This window comes from Herpailurus yagouaroundi, unplaced genomic scaffold, assembly GCF_014898765.1.
Source record: "Herpailurus yagouaroundi ecotype Mexico unplaced genomic scaffold, PumYag 29, whole genome shotgun sequence".
NCBI classification, from domain to species: Eukaryota; Metazoa; Chordata; class Mammalia; order Carnivora; family Felidae; genus Herpailurus; species Herpailurus yagouaroundi.
This window is the reverse complement of record NW_024412377.1, coordinates 6851563-6870391: the sequence shown is the minus strand read 5'-3', so window position 1 is coordinate 6870391 and position 18829 is coordinate 6851563. Positions and strand designations below refer to the sequence as shown.

Below are 18829 nucleotides of genomic sequence, written 5' to 3'. Positions count from 1 at the left end.
CACAGAGCCCAACGCAGGGCTCGAGCCCATGAACTGCGAGGTTATGACCTGAGCCGAAGTCGGATGCCCAACTGAATGAGTCACCCAAATACCCCACAAATGCCTTTCGAATTCTCAGTCACTCATTCAAATATAATAACTGTTGAAGACAGAATAATCTAGACCTGGAAGTGCTAGGAGCACATTAGCATTTAATGTCTACCGGTCTTCAAACTGATGACCACCCATTCCAGACAGATCTTTTCTAAAAAAATTTTTTAATGTTTATTTATTTTTGAGAGAGAGAGAGAGAGAGAGAGAGAGAGAAAGCATCAGCAGGGGAGGGACAGAGAGAGAGGGAGACACAGAATCTGAAGCAGGCTCCAGGCTCTGAGCTATCAGCAGAGAGCCCGATGCGGGGCTCAAACTCACAAACTGCCAGATTGTGATCTGAGCCACAGTTAGATGCCCAACTGACTGAGCCACCCAGGAGCCCCATGCAGATAGACTTTAACACCCTGTTGGATGCTTAGGTATTAGTCATACTCATCAGACTGTGAATATTCAAATCTTAGGCTTTAGAAATATGGTTACAACAACTTTTGTCCGTATAGACCGACATCTCTTCGGGTAACAAGACGGACAGGTAGTCAGAAATATCCAAAAGAGAAAGAAACCAGGCAGATCATCCAAATCGACTTTGGCAATCCATGGGACAACAGATGTTACAGACAGATGGCACCCATAGTGGAGAAAACTCCAAACAACAGGGACAGGGAGACCCACATGTTTTAAAAAGTGTCTTACTAGGGTATGAGATTGGAAATCACATTAGAGATTGTATTAACACAAACTTAGTTTCAGTGGTATATTCTTTTTTTAAAACAAATATTATTTTGCCACTCAATCATTGCAGATTCAACTGAAACCTTTATGCCAGGGGAGAGGGTAGGTTCTGGAAAAATCGGCCTCAGTGGACTGAAAACGTTAGGCTTTGGGAGAGAGTCAACATAAATTCAGTTACGTTGTGGACATTTATTTCATTACCTTTCTATATAAAGCCAGCATCACCCTCTGTTTCCTTGATACACGAAAGTACCTGATGTATGGCTCCATAGCTTCACGGGACTCAATACCGATTGTTTTTAAGATGTGACGTAAACATTTGGCTTCAGATCTGTGACATCTGGATCTACTTCATCATTCTGGCTGCGGTTCAGGAGTTGGTGATTGTTTCCTGTGATTTAAAACATATTCAAACCAATGAACTGTGGGTTTCCTTTTTTCTTTTTGGTGTTTTACTGGTTTTTATTTTATTTTGTTTTTTAAATGTTTATTTCTTATTAAGAGACAGAGAGAGACAGAGCATGAGCAGGGGAGGGGCAGAGAGAGGAGGAGACACAGAATCCGAAGGAGGCTCCAGGCTGTGAGCTGTCAGGACAGAGCCCGATGTGGGGCTCGAACTCTCGAACTGCGAGATCATGACCTGAGCGGAAGTCGGACGCTTAACTGACTGAGCCACCCAGGCGCCCCTATTAGTTTTTATTTTAAACAGTTTTCCACAAGATCATCAGCATAAATAATATTAAATAAAATATAGACTTAAATGTCTGAAAATATGTCCGTTTTTAAAATGAGCGCTGAGAATTCATTTTGTTTAAAACTCAGCATTGTTAAGGAAAAAGATACATTGTGACGCTCTATTTTTGAGGTTGAAATGCATGGTCCTAGGTGAATTCTTCAGCTTCTTGTAACTCAACTCTCTTCTTCTAGATTTGTGTAAGTAACGCAAGTCCATGCTGATGTATGAATGGGTAGAATTTGAATTTGGGGATATGTGAGGTCCTGTAGCTAAATTGGGCTCAGCGCTCGGTGAGCATGGTCTGAATGACCTAAATTCCAGAACCACTGGGGAAGCCAGATTCTTCTGAAGACAGGCAGGTGGAAAAGGATTTGGAAAATAAATAAGTGGCTAACAGTGGGATAGGATATTATACTACTAAATGTATGGGTTGCCCTCTGGCTGTAAACCCACTCATTTAGAAAGCAGATGTTGTGCTTGTGAGTATAAATTAATGTTTTATTTTTCATTTAAGACCCAGGCAATTGGCTTCCAGAGAACACTGACCAGATACGGTCAGGAAGCTCAGTTTCATGATAAAATTCCCCAGCACATTCCCATAGCTTTCTGCTCTAATACTTGGAATTCTTGAAATACAGACTTACGCTTTTGATCATGGAAGCATGATGTTCTTAATGGCACTGGTTGATGCTAGATCCAGAAAACAGGCTCTATGGAAGGAGAGAGGAAACCTTGAGCACAATATTTTAGATTGGGAGCCTAAGTGGATTTGTCTAATACCATTGAAAGATAGCGAATTAGTCCATGCACAAGCCAAACCATTGCATTTCAAGACTGACAAGCTGGCTTCCTCTGTTCTCGCTAAAACTGCACCTGCTCTTCTGGTCGTTTAAGTAGCTTCTGTGCGATGCAGTAGGCACAGTAATGAGCCGATCCTCTGTTCCTTGATCTGTGAAATAGGGATATTAAGAATGGAGACCACATACTGAACCGAGTTCCAGGTTCATAACTGTGAGCTCTAACGATGTAACTCCCAAGCAACGGGGACTGAGATCCGTTCTATCCCAAGGAATCTCCAGCAGCACCTTGGGACAGATGGGGAGTGCACTGGGAAGGAACCTGTTGAACAACAGAGGGTCATAGCTAAAATCTAGTCTTGAAAAACTTGAACATCATGTTTCCCCCTCTTAGAAGTGGGGGTGAGAATAATTCCAAACTTGAGGAGAGGAGTCAGTGAGCCAGTGGGATCAATGCCTTGTCGCTGCTAGTGTTTTCAGTTGTTAAGTCGTATCCAAGGGCTGAAATGTGACCATTTTCGACCCACAGAAATGGCAGTTTTATGTTTCATGCTAGTCATCGATCAAACAATCAGTCGCAGGGTTTGGAGTGATCCGTGATGGCCGCCCGCTTACAGCAGCCCTGTTGCCACGAGTCGCACCGTGGTTCTTCTGAAGCTCCGCCATATCCACCCCCATGGCCGAGTGGCCACACCCATAGAAAGAGGGAGAGACAGGAGATGCCCTCAGAGAGGCAGGCAGCAACTATCTGGGAATAAAAGCAATTCTACCAAATGGGCGGGTCAAGTGGGGACTCCACTGTGCAAAACAGTTGGGTGGTTCCCCAAAAAGATAAACGTAGAATTTTCATATGGCCCAACAATTCCATTCCTAGGAATATCCCCAAGAGATTGAACACAGAGGCTTAAGCGGACACCTGTATAGCAATATTCATAGAGGCATTACTCACAATAGCTAAAGAGTAGAAATAACCCAAGTGTCAATCAGCAGATGAACCGGTAAACGAGGGGCACCTGGACGGCTCAGGCTGTCCAAACAACTGACTTCTGATTTCGGCTCAGGTCATGATCTCATCGTTCATGAAATCGAGCCCTGAGTCAGTCTCTGCACTGACAGTGCAGAGCCTGCTTGGGATTCTCTCTCTCCCTCTCTCTCTGCTCTTCCCTTGCTTGTGCGAGCTCTCTCTCTCTCTCCCAATGTAAATAAATAAACTTTAAAAGAAGAGATAAACAGGTAAACGAAATGTGGTTTATGAAAATATCCCTACAACACAGTGTTGTTCAGACCTGAAAAGGAATGGAGTTCTGATACATGCTTCAAAATGGGTGAACCCTGAAAACACTGTAAGGGAAAGATGACCCACACAAAAGGGTCAATACTACGTGAGTCCGATTAGATGAGGCAGCAGAGAAGGCAAAATTTATAGAGATGGAAAGTGCAACAGAGGATGCCTGGGCTGGGGAGTTCATGGATACAGAATCTGTTTGGGATGATTAAAAAGTTCTAGAAATAGCAGTGATGGTTAGACAACACTGGGAACGTACTCAGTCCCACGGATTGTACGCCTAAAATGGTTAGAATGGTAAATGTTATGTATATTACCACGATTTTTAAAATCTATCATAAAAAGAAATAGGCAGAGGTTGGGGGTACTACCACAGTTATGTTCTGGTGCCATCCGTGGGTAAACACGGTGGCCGTCTCCATCGGGATTCACTCACTGTTAAATTCTAAATCAGCCCTCCTTATTAGAATCAGCTTGCGTTCGGGCTAATAGACAAACATTATGAATCTAGATACCTTTAGAATCTAAATAGACCATTGCCATTCAAATTTACAGGCCATTGAACGTAACACTATGCAGTGGAATTCTAAGGTCGAACACAAGTAAACCTCAAAAGTAGATTTCACGTTCTTCTTCCTCCCTCTCTTTTTCTTTCTTTTTTCTCTTTCTTTCTTTCTTTCTTCTTTCTTTCTTTCTTTTCCTTCCTTCCTTTCCTTTCTATTTTTTCTTTCTTTCTTTTTCTCTTTCTTTCTTTCTTTCTTTCTTTCCTTTCCTTTCCTTTCCTTTCCAGTTTTCTTTCTTTCTTTCTTAAAGGGCAGACGGTGCTTGGGGAAAATTGTCAGAGACTAGAAATTCTAACCCCTCAGGGCATCAAAGTTGTGCTTGATTGCCTGTAGTTGAGAATTTTGAAGACCGATTCAATCACTGGTGGCTAATTCAGAGGGAACAAGCTGATTACGACTGGTATGCTTCCAGAATGTTAAAAAATAAAAATGCCTTCCTGGATGGGACCAGTGTCTGTGCAGGTGAGCCCCTTCCAGGAGCATGCTGTGGGGGACAGCCGTCCCCTCTGCCCCCGAGCAGGAATGTGACCAGAGTTTAGTTCGGCTAGCTCAGCTGGGCAATTTCACCTGAAAACTTACTACTCTGTTTTTTCTGTGCTCTGTGTTTTGTGTCGCAAAACACCCCTGCAAGTCACAGGGGTCACACCCAGGTCTCCTGGATGTGCCCTCAGGTGCTCTTATCTGGTGCGGGCTGAGTGCCAGGCCCCACAAAGAGTTCGCAGCAGGATCCCAAGGATGAATAGCACCATGTCTCCCTGTTTTTCCAGGAACAGAATGAATGGACCACTTGTGAAATCACTCTCCAAGCGAGTTCTCTTTGGGGTTTTAAATCATATCTAAGAGAGCAAAAATTAAAAAAAAAAAAAAAAAAAAAAAAAAAAAAAAAAAGCAGAACAGTGCAGACAAGCCAGCAAGGATTTTAGGGGGAAGGATCCTCAGGCCCATGGGGCTAAGCCTTCCAAAGACCTAGAGTGTGAGCTACGGAGAAACCTAGTGATTCTTTTGCTGGGCTGCAGGAATGGGGATTTTTACATTTCTAATTGGATTTCTTGCTTATTGAAAAAAAAAATGTAGTATCGAATAACAAATAAGGAAGAAGAAAGTCATCCAAAACTCAGCCTCTTAATAAATCAGCAATTTTGATTTGCCCATGTTCCCATTCAAATGTTGTGAATAAAAATATTTTATTTTATATCATTATAATCATGGCAAAGAGATATTTTAATAAATTTCATTTCCCTTAAGATGTTAAGCATTTTCTTGTTATTCTGTAGTTATCATTTTAATAACTGTTGAGCTGATATATAGCACAGGGCCCAGAAATAAAGGCATTTGGTAAATATTTGTTTAAAAGATGAATTAATATACTTTACTTCTCTATGCCCTTATTTGGGGAAGCATTGAATGTGATTTCATTTCTACTATTATAAATAATGTTTAATAGGTATCTTTGTGATTCTTGTCTATCCTACTTTTTGCATAATTTCATAGGGAAAGTTCTCAGAAGTAGGAGTCCTAGGTCGGCAGCTATGAAATGCATTAGCAAATTGCTTTTTAAGGAGATTGTATGGATTTGCTGCAGTTAGCAATACACAAATCTGCTGGTTTTTACATATCTTGACCAGCACAGCTATTTAAGATCTTTTTTTTAATGTTTACTAATTTAATAGGTATAGAAAGACTTCAAGTTGAAAAGCTCTCTCTTCCAAAATAATTATAGGGGCATCTGGGTGGCTCAGTTGGTTGAGAATCCGACTACAGCTCAGTCATGACCTTACAGTTTGTGGGTTCGAGCCCCACATGGGGCTCTGTGCTGACAGCTCAGAGCCTGGAGTCTGCTTCGGATTCTCAGTCTCCCTCTCTCTCTGCTCTTCCCCCACTCAGTCTTTCTCTCTCTCTCTCTCTCAAAAATAAATAGACTTTAAAAAATTAAAATAAAATAAAGTAATAATGGAATAGCTTTAGCTTTTCATCTTTGTTTTATAAGCCTTTTCCTGTGACCCTGACACAGAACCTAACCAGCTTTGAATGTTGGTCAATCGACCCCATGTCAGTGGTTAGACACCTTCCAAGGGAGCTGGTGGGGCATCTCTCTGTCCTGCAAACAGGACAGGTGTCAGGCCCGGGACTCTCCTGAACCACTCTGAGCACAGAGCCTGTCCGGGCCTGCTGGCTGCGAGGTGACAGAAATGCTCCGAGGGGTGGAGCGGAGGCTGAAGCTTCAGGGCAGCCGGCAGACAAGGCTCTCGGGTGGGGCCGGCACTAGGTGGTTCTTCCGGATTATCCTCCCTGGAGCCCGGGAAGGGCTCAGGGCACCTCACGCTGAACACGGGCGGGGCTCTATGCCTCACATGTCCCAAAGGTTACTTTATTGCGTTGTCCCAGCAGTGTGGAAGGCTGCCTGATTTTCATCCTACGTTGCAAAATGTGGAAACGGGGCCCCGGGAAACGTGATTTGCCCACTGCCCCTGAGCCGTCGGGATCCAGGATCAGGAGATCAGATTCCAAAGCCCCCGCTCAGAGGACCGTCCTTGGGGTGCCGAGGCACAGGAAGACTTGGGCTTCAAAGTTTTTACTGGAATAACAGAGGGACAGCACAAATACATTCCATGATTACATCTTGTCTTCTAATAGGTTTTTTTTTTTTTTTAGAAATTCATATTAAAATACCCATGGATGATGATGATGATGCACACTGCCTGGCTGGATCCTAATATCTTGTTATTTTTTATTATTGTATTTTTTAAATCAACGAATATTTATTTGCGAGAGAGGAAGGGAGAGCCCAGGTGGGGTTGAGTGGGAGGTGGGGAGGGGCAGAGAGAGAGGGAGAAAGAACCCCAAGTGGGCGCCTCGCTGTCAGCTGATCTCACCACGGTGAAATCATGATCTGAGCTGCAAGCGAGTCAGACGTCCAACGGACTGAGACACCCAGGCGCCCTGATCCTAGTATTTTGAAAACTGGGACCCAAGGCCGGTGTTATGGGTCCCACTACAAATGAGGAAACTGAGGCTCAGAGACTGAGAGACTGGCACAGGCGCTGTCTGAAGCCAGAGCTTCTCGCTCCCTGGAACAACGGGCTGGGCGGCAACACTGACCCCTGGGGGTGCTGAGGGCTAAGTGCTCAGTGCTCGGTGCTCGGTGCGGCACAGACTCCTGGATGATGACCGAGGCGCGGCCGAGCCCACCGGCGCGAGAAGGTGGAAATGGAGGTCGGGTGCAGGGAACGTTTGCTTCGCAGAAGACCAGAGATGGGAGCTGAGGAAGGAGGCGGAGGGGAGAGGAGGGAGCCACCTGTGCGCCCCTTTGCTCCAGTGGGGCAGGGAGCTGGCGCCCTCTAGCGCCCAGGAGACGCCCGGCACCCCAACCCACAGGCTGAAAAGTCCCCTCTGGAGTTGCACTGTGTGGACGGATGACAAGACCCAGGCGGGGGGCTGCTCGGCCCTCATAACAGTTGATTTTCCAGGACACCCTCCCACCCCCCCCACCCCCCCCACCCCCCCCGCCCCCCCGGCCCCCGCTGCCTCACACATTGTTTGCCTCCACCACTCGGCTTTTCTCAGTTCAGGTCAACCTTTTCGGTCTTGGATTAAACTGGGAGAAAATCTGAAAGGGGACGTGGAGGGTGCCTTCTCCTCATTGTTCTAGACCGGGTCTCTCAACACCATCCACACAAGCCGGCCCACCTGTAGGGGCGACACCTGTGCACTGTGGGACGTCTGGCAACATCTCCAGCCAGGCCCATTAGATGTCTGCAGACGCTGCCCCCTTGTCCCTGGGGACAAGGTCACCCCTGGGTGAGAACAGCTACGCTACAGGGGTCTGCCGAGCTGCTCCGCAGGGGGAAATGGACAGATAAGTGCGTGGATTAACAAGTTAGTAGCTTAAAAGTGATCCGTGCCGTGGCGCTGCTCGATTGAATAATAGAGCGTTGACTGAGTTTCTGTGAATATTACCTTCCAGATAAGACTGTGAATTGTGTCATTCGAACCGGATTGAAACTCACCCCGTTTTGGTCTTTCTTGCAGCAGAAAATAACCCCAGGACGTGTCCTCTCCGGCTTCTGGTTCCAAACCACTGTGTGTTGTCTCTAAACAGCAGCTGCGGGACCCCCAAAGTGGGGGCATCTCAGTGGTTCTGGGTGACGTCGTAAATGCTGGGGCTCGGAGCCGCCAGCCAAGAAAGAATTCTTGAGACGTCTTTGGTGCAAAAAGGTGGTTTTATGAAGGCACGGGGACAGCAGCCTTGGGCATAAAGAGCTGCACTGGGGTCGCGACAGGCGACTGATTACATACCTTCAAGTTGGGAGGGGGTCAGGGACAGTGGAAGTCTTTAAGGTATTTTGGAAACAAGGTTTCCAGGACCTTGAGGGGCTAGCTGCTGTTAGGAAAAGGTTATTTATTACTGTGTATTTAGTAAAATCTGAGTCATGAGACCCTTGAGATGTATATTAGGGGGCCATAAGCTTGGAGTATGATTGCCAGCAGCATGTCTTGTGGTGGGGGGTGTAGAGATAAAGGAAGTTTCCAAAGGAATTTTTATATGTTAAAGTAGACTTAACAGGATCCTGGGGGGTCAGGATAATGTTAAGCTACGATTGCCTTTTGCCCTGAGCAAAGTGTCATCATCGAGGCGGCTGAGCTCCTAGAGGAATGTCACTGTGCCTGTTTCAAGGACTTGTCCACGGGCTGTAAGATGTAAGGAGATTTATTGTTTTTTTCTTTTGCCTTTGTTTCTCACATCACTGGGTACATCCCTGCATCCGGAGGTGTTGTAGGGTTTAATAAATTGGTGGGTACAAACCTCAGTGCTGTTGGGACAAATCACAAGAGAAGGGCAATTTTCCACATGGATTAAGAAGTCTACGGATGAAGGGCACCTGGGCGGTTCAGTCGGTTTAGCATCCGACTCCTGATTTCAGCACAGGTCAGGATCCCAGGGTCATGGGGTCGAGCCCCCCGTGGGGCTCTGTGCTGAGTGTGGAGGTTGCTCTAGATTCTCTCTCTCTCTCTCTCTCTCTCAAATAAAATAAAATTAAAAATAAAATGTCCATGGATGAATAACTTTTTCCTTCCAGTTGCCTAAGGAGAATGCTGTTCTTAAATCTCTGACCACACTGTCTGACGATCTGAGTGGTTCTAGGGGGCAGGGTCCCAATGGGGGTGACCTCAGAGCGGGAAGACTCTCAGCTCGTCTTCCAGAGTCTGCGTGTCTGCATCTAGGTTCACCAAGGGTGCCGGCAGGCTCCTGCCAAGAGTTAAGGGTGTCTCCAGCCCCGCCATCCATCATTTCTTTAGACACGTGGAGGGAGAGGTCAAGCCAGGCAGGCGGGGCTGTCGTCCGTCCCCTCCCTGAGAGGCCTTCTGTGGCCACTCCAGGCCTGGGGACAGCCCCACCGCCTGAGGAGGGCGCACAGAAAAGGCGCTTAGGGACAGAGCCTTATCTGATGGGCGCCGTGGAGCTGGCCCTGCGAACAGAGCCGCCGGGTGACTGCTCTGGGGACTCGGACCCCACGAGGAGGGCGAGTGTGCCGAGGAACGTCGTCAGTGTGACCAGGAGAGCCCGCAGGTAGCGTGACGATGTCTTACATTTTGTTTCTCCGCCCCAGAACACGACTGGGACTAAGACAGCCAGCTGGGTTAAGATGTAAATGTAAGTCTTTCACCAAGAGAAGGATAAACTGCATGTTGGTGGAATTTGGGGTGGAGGGGAGGTCTCTCTGAGCAGAACGTGAAAGTAAACAGAAGGAAAAAAATCCACAGACCCGATGACATGAAAATTTACACTCTCTCTGCAGAAAACGCCTCCATGATAATCATCAGACTATTAGGAAACGATCCCGACATACATAACAGCGGAATGAAGATCAGCAGAGTCAGAACCTTGGAAAGCGACGAGAAAAAGACAGGTGCGCTCAGCGCAGGAGGTGAAAGGCGTGAAGTAGGTGACTCGAAAGAAAAATTAAAAAGCCAGAAAGTCCAGGAAAAAGTCACCACCGAAAGGCAAACGGGGACAGCAGTTGGGTGGCACCGAAGCTTGGCTGGCAGGTGAATCAAAATGGAAGGGTGTGGCGGCCCGCGGTGGCGAGCAAGGCGGGTGGCCGTGGCGGCGGGGCTGTGACAGCGTTTCGGGCAGTGGCTGGCGATGTGCTTAGAGATTGTCAGCGCGGAGGCTCCGACCTAAAGGTCCCAGCGCTGAGAACTCAGTGGCAGCAGATAATGAGATCGGCGTCCCCGACGAGCCTCTGTTCGCGGACATTCGGTGCGGGCTGACCAGCCCTCTCAGGGGTGGCGGGGGCTGTCGTGATACACGCCAACCACGCGACAGGGATGTTTTTTATGGAAGCAAACATGTGGAAAACCCTAAATGCGATACTCCTGCTCGTATTAAAAGCATTTACGTTGACCTACGTGTTTGTAAGACATTAAATCCAAAACGTTGATAGTAAGGCAATATATGTGCGATGATTTATTTATTCATGGGTCTCTTTGTGACTTTCTGCCTTACCTTGTTCAAAGCTGGGCCTTGGTGTGAATTCCCCTGGCTCCCATGGGTCTCTCTCTCTCTCTCTCTCTCTCTCTTTCGTTTTCACCCCACACACATGCCACGTTCACTCCTGCCCAGCTGTTCCCGTGGGATCCAGGTCCTTCAGGCTTCTGGTTCCACCCCAAAAACAAGTTCCCTGAAGGAGACTTGAAAGCTAAAGAGGCCTATCGTGCACCCACGGCTGTTTTAAAATATGTACCTCTGGTTTCTCACTCTCCTGTGCAAATCCCTCCATTGTCTTGCTTTCATATTCAGAATAAAATCCATACTTTCTCTGTAGTTTATAAGGTCCCGTGGAATGCAAGCCTTCTCTGAATTCTCTCTGAATTCTTTCCCTGTCTCTCTTTTCTTTGCTTCGTCTACATTGAGGGCACTGGCCTCCATGCTGTGTCTAGTTAACATGCCACGGTTATGGCCACCCCAGGGCCTTTGCACGTGCTTCTCTTGGCCCACAAAATGCAGTCTGGCTCTCTCCCTTGCTTATTCAGGTCTCTGCTCAAATGTCACCTCTGTGAAGAAGGCTCTTCTGATCATCCCACATAGAACAGGAACTTCCCCCATCCTTCTGTGTCCTATAATTCGGCGTTATTTGCCCCCTAGCACCTCAGTCACTGTATACCGTATACCATAACTTATACATTCACTCATTCATGTGTTTATTACCTTTTCCCAACAGAACAAAAGCTCCATGAGGGGGAGACTTTGGCTTGTTCTTTGCTGCCTCCATGGTTCCTGAAAGGATATCTGGTTCCTATGTATTGGGAGAAAGAAGAGAGGGAATGGTGGCAGAAATGAAGAAACTAGAAGATAAAAAACAAAATCAACAGGAACAATATATATTGTTTGTTTATTTATATATGTTTAATATATATATATTTATAAATATATTAAACATATATAAATAATATGTTTAATATAAATTTATATTAAACATATATAAATAATATGTTTATATATGTTTAATATATATTTATATTAAACATATATAAATAATATATATTAATATATATATTGCATATTTATATATGTAAATATATATTGTATATTTATATATGTTTAATATATATATTTAATATATAAATATATCGTAAACACATAAATAATATATATATTAAACATATAGAAATATATATTAATATATATTATATATTTATATATGTAAATATATATTGTATATTTATATATGCTTAATATATATAAATATATATTTATATGTAAATATATATTAAACACATATAAATAATATATATATTAAACATATATAAATATATATAAATGTGTGTGTATACATACACACACACACACACACACTCACACATATATTTATTTTAGAAAATATCCTAAAATAAACAAGTCTACTGACAAGACTGATTAAATCAAAAGAGGGCGATACAAATTCTGTTGGTGACAGAGGAGGCAAGGCCCACAGGGGACGAGTTTTAAAAATTGTGAGAGACTTCCCTGACCAACTTCATGACAATGGACTGGAAGATTCTGCTGAGGTGGGGGCCCTGCTCGGTCCCGCAGCTACCCCGATGGCCTCTGCAAGCACTGGGCACAGCAGAGACCAGCTGAGCTGGGGTGGCGGCTTCTCCAGCATTTATGACATGAGAGAAAGAACCACACAGAGGTACAGACTAAAAAGCTGACAAATGTTACAGACACCGTAAAATCCAGAAAAATAACATGGAATTGTTATTAGTCGTAGTCGCAGTAATTGGCTGCCTGATACACATCTGCAGGGCTCATTTCTGCGGGTTTTTCGTCTCTGTTACTGCCCTGCTCCTATGAAAATAACTTGGTCATATCATTTTCTGCAGAGAGAATAGAAAACTAATTCTATCTTTCCTCTAGCAAGGTCGACAGAAATTTGTTTTTTATTATTGACGGTTGAGAAACGCTTCTCTCCACCACCTCTGATAAGGGGTAAAGCCACTGGCTTTCCGCACAGTGTCTTGCTCCGTGGGTCCTCCCAGTGGGACTAGGGAGGTGTGCAGAGACCAGGGAAGCGGTCAGAGACCCTGGGTCTTTCTGGGGACCGGCAAGGGCGCAGGATCAAGCCAAGCCCTGGGAGCCTTCGTCCCCCAATCTCCCTGGATGTGGCCTCAGCCACTGCCTGGTAGGCACGTCCAGCTGTCCACCCCACCCCCAGGCCTTTCCTACATCCCCCCACCAGCGGGGTGTACACATGACCCCCCCAGGCTGGAGCACTGCTTCATGCATGTGGGTCACGCATGCGAATCCTCCCTGCATCCCGGGAGCAGGACGCAGCCAGTGTGAGCTTTATTCTCCTCACGGCCAGCCCACCTCTGAGTGGGAGCCAAGCTTGGAGCAGGTAGGGACAGCTCAGGACCCCGCACAAGAAGCAAGTCGGACTGCTTGTTGGTACAGGGCTTTACCGCCGTGGTCGTGCTTCTGGGTGTGTCCCACGTGTGTCCTTCCCCCATCCCTCCTCACCACAGCAGGTGTCCTGGGACTGGCCGTCCATGGTCAGCATCAACCCTTCTCACTGCTTGTACCATGGCAAGAAGGTTCACTTTGTTTTTGCATCTGCCATCTTCCTGTTTGTTTTTATGTTTGATGCCTTTTTTTTTGTTGTTGTTCATCTGTTCCCCTAGTACTGCCTTCTTTGATGTTAAATATACATACTTAAGGGTACCATTAGGATTCTCTTTCCATTCATTCACCTATGTATGCCTTGATTATTTTCATTGTGGCTGTTCTGGAAATACAATTTACCTCTTAACACATAAGAAGCTAGCTCAGATTAATACCGATTTACTTTCCGTAGCATGCAAAGATCTTGTTCTCCTACAGTGCCTTTCCCTCCCTGTCCTCTGCGGTGTTATTATCACAAATCACATCTGTGTACAGACAGACCTCAGAGATACCGTGGGTTTGGTTCCAGACTGCCACAAAAAAAAAAGCAAAACAAAAATTGCAATAAAATGAGTCACATGAATTTTTTGGTTTCCCAGTGTATATAAAAGTCATAATTACCCTATACTATAGTCTATTAAGTGTGCAATGGCATTATGTCCTTAAAAATGTACAGACCTTAATTTAAAAAATACTTTATTGGGGCACCTGGGTGGTGCCCCAGTCGGTTAAGCGTCCGACTTCAGCTCAGGTCATGATCTCGCAGTCTGTGAGTTCGAGCCCCGTGTCAGGCTCTGGGCTGACAGCTCGGAGCCTGGAGCCTGCTTCAGATTCTGTGTCTCCTTCTCTCTGCCCCTTCCCGCTCATGCCTCTCTCTCTCTCTGTCTCTCAAAAATAGACATTAAATTTTTGAAAAAATACTTATTGCTAAAATATACTAACCATTACCTGAGCTTTCGGTGAGTTGTAATCATTGGTCACAGGTCACCTAACAAAAATAAGAAGAAGAAGAAAATTTGAAATATTGTGAGGACTACCAAATGTGACAGAGACCTGAAATGAGCAAATGCTACGGGAAAAAAAACGTATGATGAAATTTCTCAACTCGGGGTTGCCACAAACTTTCAATTTATAAAAAACGCATGGGGCGCCTGGGTGGCTCAGTCCGTGAAATGTCTGACTTTGGCTCAAGTCATGATCTCACGGCGCGTGGGTTCGAGCCCCACATCAGGCTCTGTGCTGACAGGTCAGAGCCTGGAGCCTGCTTCGGGTTCTGTATCTCCCTCTCTCACTTGCACTTGTCTCTGTCTCTCTCTCTCCCTCAAAAATAAATAAACATTAAAAAAAAAACCACCATCATATCCAAGTGCAATAAAACAGGCATGACTATATACTGTGTGTCCATCAACACACATTTATAATTATTTCTTTATGCTAGTGTCACTTAAATTAGATAGGAGAAAAAGGCATAAAGTAAACATACCTTTACACTGTCGTTTATTTACCTATGTTGTTACTTTTATCGGTGCTCTTTATTTCTTTGTGTAGATTCACAGTGCTGCCTAGTGGCCCTTAATTTCAGCCTCAAAGTCTCTATTTAGTATTTCTTGTGGGAGGTCTATTAGAGACGAATTGTCTCTGATTTTTAAATATGAGAATAGGAGTGCCTTGCTGGTTCAGTTGGTTGAGTGTCTGACTTCAGCTCAGGTCATGATCTCACCGTTGGTAAGTTTGAGCCCCTGATCGGGCTCACTGCTGTCACCCTGTCAACACAGAGCCCACCTCGGATCTTCTGTCCCCTTGTTTCTCTGCTCCTCCCCGGCTTGTCCTCTCTCTCTTTCTCTCCCCACCAAAATGAATAAATAAATGAAAACATTAAACATAAAATAAAATAAAATATGAGAATATATTATTTTCTCCTGTGTTTCTGATAGTTTTCCCAGATGTAGAATTCTTTTGTTAAAAAATGCTTCTTTAATTTATTTTTGAGAGAGAGAGAGAGTGTGCGAGCAGGGGAGGGGCAGAGAGAGAAGGAGACAGGATATAGAGAATCCCAAGCAGGCTCTATATACCGTCAGCACCGAGCTGATGACTCGGGGCTTGAACTCGCAAACCCTGAAATCACAACCTGGGCTGAAATCAAGAGTTGGACACTCAACCAACTGACCCCCACCAGATATAGAATTCATTGTTGACAGTATATGTCTCTCAGGGCTTTGAATATGTCATACCACCAATATCTGCCATTCATGGTTTCTGGCCAGAAATTGGCTGTCAATATCAATTAGGACCGCTTGTACAAAATCAGTCACTTCTCTCTGGCTGCTTTCAAAATTCTCTCTTGGTCTGTACTTTTGACAGTTTGAAGATGATGTGTATGTGTAGATCTCTTGAGTGTATCCTACTTGGAATTCATGGAGCTGCTTGGATGTGGAGACCAATGGTTTTCATCAAAATTTGGGAGTTTTCAGCCATTATTACTTCATCAAACATCCCTTCTGTCTCTTCCTCCCTTTCCACTCCTTTTGAGATTCCCTTTATTCGTGTGTGGAGAATCGTGACCGGCTTCCACAGGTTTCTGAGACTCTGTTCATTTTTCTTCATTCCCCCCCCTCCCTGTTTCTCAGACTGGATAATCTCAATTGGTTAGCATCAAGTTCATTTCTTCTTTCTTCTGTCTGCTCAGATCTGCTGTTGAGCCATCTAGTGAATTTCTCCTCATTATTTGACTGTTGAACTGCAAAATCTCTATTTGATTTTTAAAAGTATTTCTACTTCTTTATTGATATTCTCTATGTGGTGAGGCATCCTGCTTTCTTTCAGTCCTTTACACGTGGCCTTCTTTGGCTCTTTGGATGTATTTACACAGTATGTGTAAAGTCTTTGACGATGAAGTCCGATGTCTGATGCTCCTCAGACACGGTAGCTATTGACTACTTCCTCCTCCCCCTGCCCTGTGTACGGACCGAGCTTTTTTGTTTCTTTGCAGGTCCCGCAATCTTTTTTGTTGAAAATCGGGCATTGAAAATAATATAATGTAGCAACTCTGAAAATAGGGTCTTTTTCTGCCTTCATCCTGGCGTGTTGTTATTGTTATTGTTGTTTGTTGTAGTTACTGTTTGTTTGTTTAGTGACTTTTCTGTAGTCATTCTACCACCCCCAGCCCCCCAAATCGTGTTCTTTTTCTGAAGTCTCTACTCAGCTTAGTGGTCAGCTAATGATAGGACAGAGATTTCCTCAAATTCCTGGAGCCAGGAAGTCCCCCAGCATCTGACGAGGGCTCTGTATGTGTTTGGGGGCAATCCTTCAACACTCAGGCAGGTGACAATACTACCTTTACCTTCCCTTTCTGCCTGTGCAAAGCTTCAAGATGAGCCAAAGGCGAGAACTTAGGACCCACTCCAGTTTTTATCCAAGCTTGCCACAACCCAGGGCACGTACACAGCTCTAACAGACGCATGGCCGTCTAAACTCCCAGGAACACCTCAGAGCTTTTCCAAGACCCTGTGAACTCTTTTTCCCACCTTTCCCTCTTAGGTTTGCTTAGTCTATAGTGTGTCCTCACTGCATCCACCACCTCAGGCAATTAAAAGTTAAACATGTCCCTATCATGGTCTTCAACAAATACCCCTTGGGGAGAAGGCTTTTTGCACAGGGCAAGCTCTAAGGTCAAATACAGATAGCCTTGCAAGTAAGATCTTTCATGGAACCATGGGAGCAGTCAAATAGTGACAATTCTTTGGAACTGGGGTTTGCAAAAGCCTCAGCTCTGGTTTGTTACCTCCAGCGGCTGCTGGTTGCCCTGGGAACACAGGCTTTCACTTTACATGGTTGTTATAGATCTGGAGAACAGAGGAGGGAGTAAGGCAAGCTAAATGCCACCAAGCTCCCTGACCTGGGACATAGCCACTGATTTTCTGATAAGCTCCTCAGGTGACTCCACACCTTTGGTTAATTTCCAGGGTTCTGGAAAAGTCAATTCTGACCATTTTTGCCACTTTTCTCATTGATTTTATGGAGAAGAGAATTTCTGGCAAAGAGAATTGTCGTTGATGTCATTTAGCTTTCTTTTCATACATGAAATATCTTAATTATGCTGCTTTTCCGTAGCCTCGGCCTGACCTCACAGCTCTGTTTCTGATTCTTAGTACTTACCTACTCATCTCTAGGCCTAAGTTTTCACTGCCCTATCACATATATATCCCTAAAATAAGTTGGAGTAAAATGGGTGCTTAGTGAGGCATCCAAGCTAATATATATATTGGCGCCCTTATTGTTCACATAAAGTTTTATCGTGAAGGATTTTATTCCCACAAAGTTGCAGCCAGCAGCATGAGCATCACCTGTGCGTTTCTTAGAGATGCACCCTCTCGGGCCCTAACCGAACCTATTTTAAACCGGAAACTGGGGGGCCCAAGCAACTGTTTTGTTACGTACTTCGGGTAACTTTTATGTTCATTAAAGTTTAGCAACCACCAGAAAAAAGAAAAAGATATATTTTACACCAGTTGAACATTCTGATCGCCTGAGAAGGCCTTTATTCTCTACCTCTACTGAGTTGAGTGAAATTGGATGAATTACTTACTGTCACATACAAGCTTTATATCCAAATCTGTAAAGTGATGGGATTAATATGGAAGAGACCGTGGGGTTGGTTTTGTTTTGTTTTTGTGTGGCATCTGAATTATCAACCTTGCTTAGAAGCACCTTCCCCACTCAATGGTTAAAAAACAAAGGCAAGGGTGCCTGAGTGGGTCAGTCGGTTAAGCTTCTGATTCTTGATTTTGGCTCAGGTCTTGATCCCGTGGTCGTGAGATCAAACCCCACATTGGGCTCTGCAATGAGTGTGGACACTGCTTGGGACTCTCTCCCTTCCTCTTTCTCTGCACCCTCACCTCAAAATAAATAAATAAACTTAAAAAGAACACACAAAAGCGTAATTCCTGTATCTTATTATGTCATTAAATGGATTTTATCTTTCATCTAGATCTTTAATCCATCCTGAAATCATTGAAAACTTTTGCATAAATGCACATATATACCTTTTTTCTTGTTTACATTGTCAGCCCTTTGTCCAAGTATCATCTATCATATATCAAAACCCAAGTATTTTTCGTTTGGTTTCTGGATCCTAGGTTCTGTTTTGCCCAATTTGTCTATTCCCATGCCATATTGTTTTGATTAGAGTAGCTTTAACACACATTTAAGTATCTAGAAGATAAACTCCTTTTAATAGTCTCTTCCAAAACATTCTCAGAAATTATCAAGCTTATCCTTCCATATAAAATGTACAATTAATTTGTCCAATTCCAAAACAATGTTCATACGCAACCATTGGAATTCTGACTAGCGTTGCACGAAATATATGCACTTGTTTGAGAAGCATTTACAACGTTCAGTCTTCCCATTCAGGGATGTGACACGTCTTCATTTACTAAAGCCTTCCTTTATGTCTTCTGTAAAATATTAATATTGAAAGATGTATTCTAGCCCTATGACTTCCTTGATAAATTTATTTTTAGTCATTCTGTAGTTTTAGTAGCTGTCATGAATGGAATCTTTTACCATTTCAAGTTCTAAATGTTGTGCTAGTGGTGAGGAAAGCTGTTGAGGCTTTCAAATATTTATCTTACCCAGTGACATCTTCATGTGCTTGGGTTTTTTTAAAAAATGAGTTTGAAGAGATTTTCTTTTTAG

At 44.4% G+C, this 18829-nt stretch overlaps 1 long non-coding RNA gene across 1 annotated transcript; it reads right to left on the bottom strand.

Moving 5' to 3' along the window:
- Nucleotides 1–474: 474 nt before the first annotated feature.
- On the bottom strand, nucleotides 475–13649 carry LOC121042553 (uncharacterized). The gene is made up of 4 exons (XR_005796289.1): nucleotides 13493–13649; nucleotides 11417–11504; nucleotides 2206–2271; nucleotides 475–1216 (listed from the first exon to the last, which is right to left on the bottom strand). It is a non-coding gene; the product is annotated as an uncharacterized LOC121042553 (long non-coding RNA).
- Between the last annotated feature and the right edge of the window lie 5180 nt (nucleotides 13650–18829).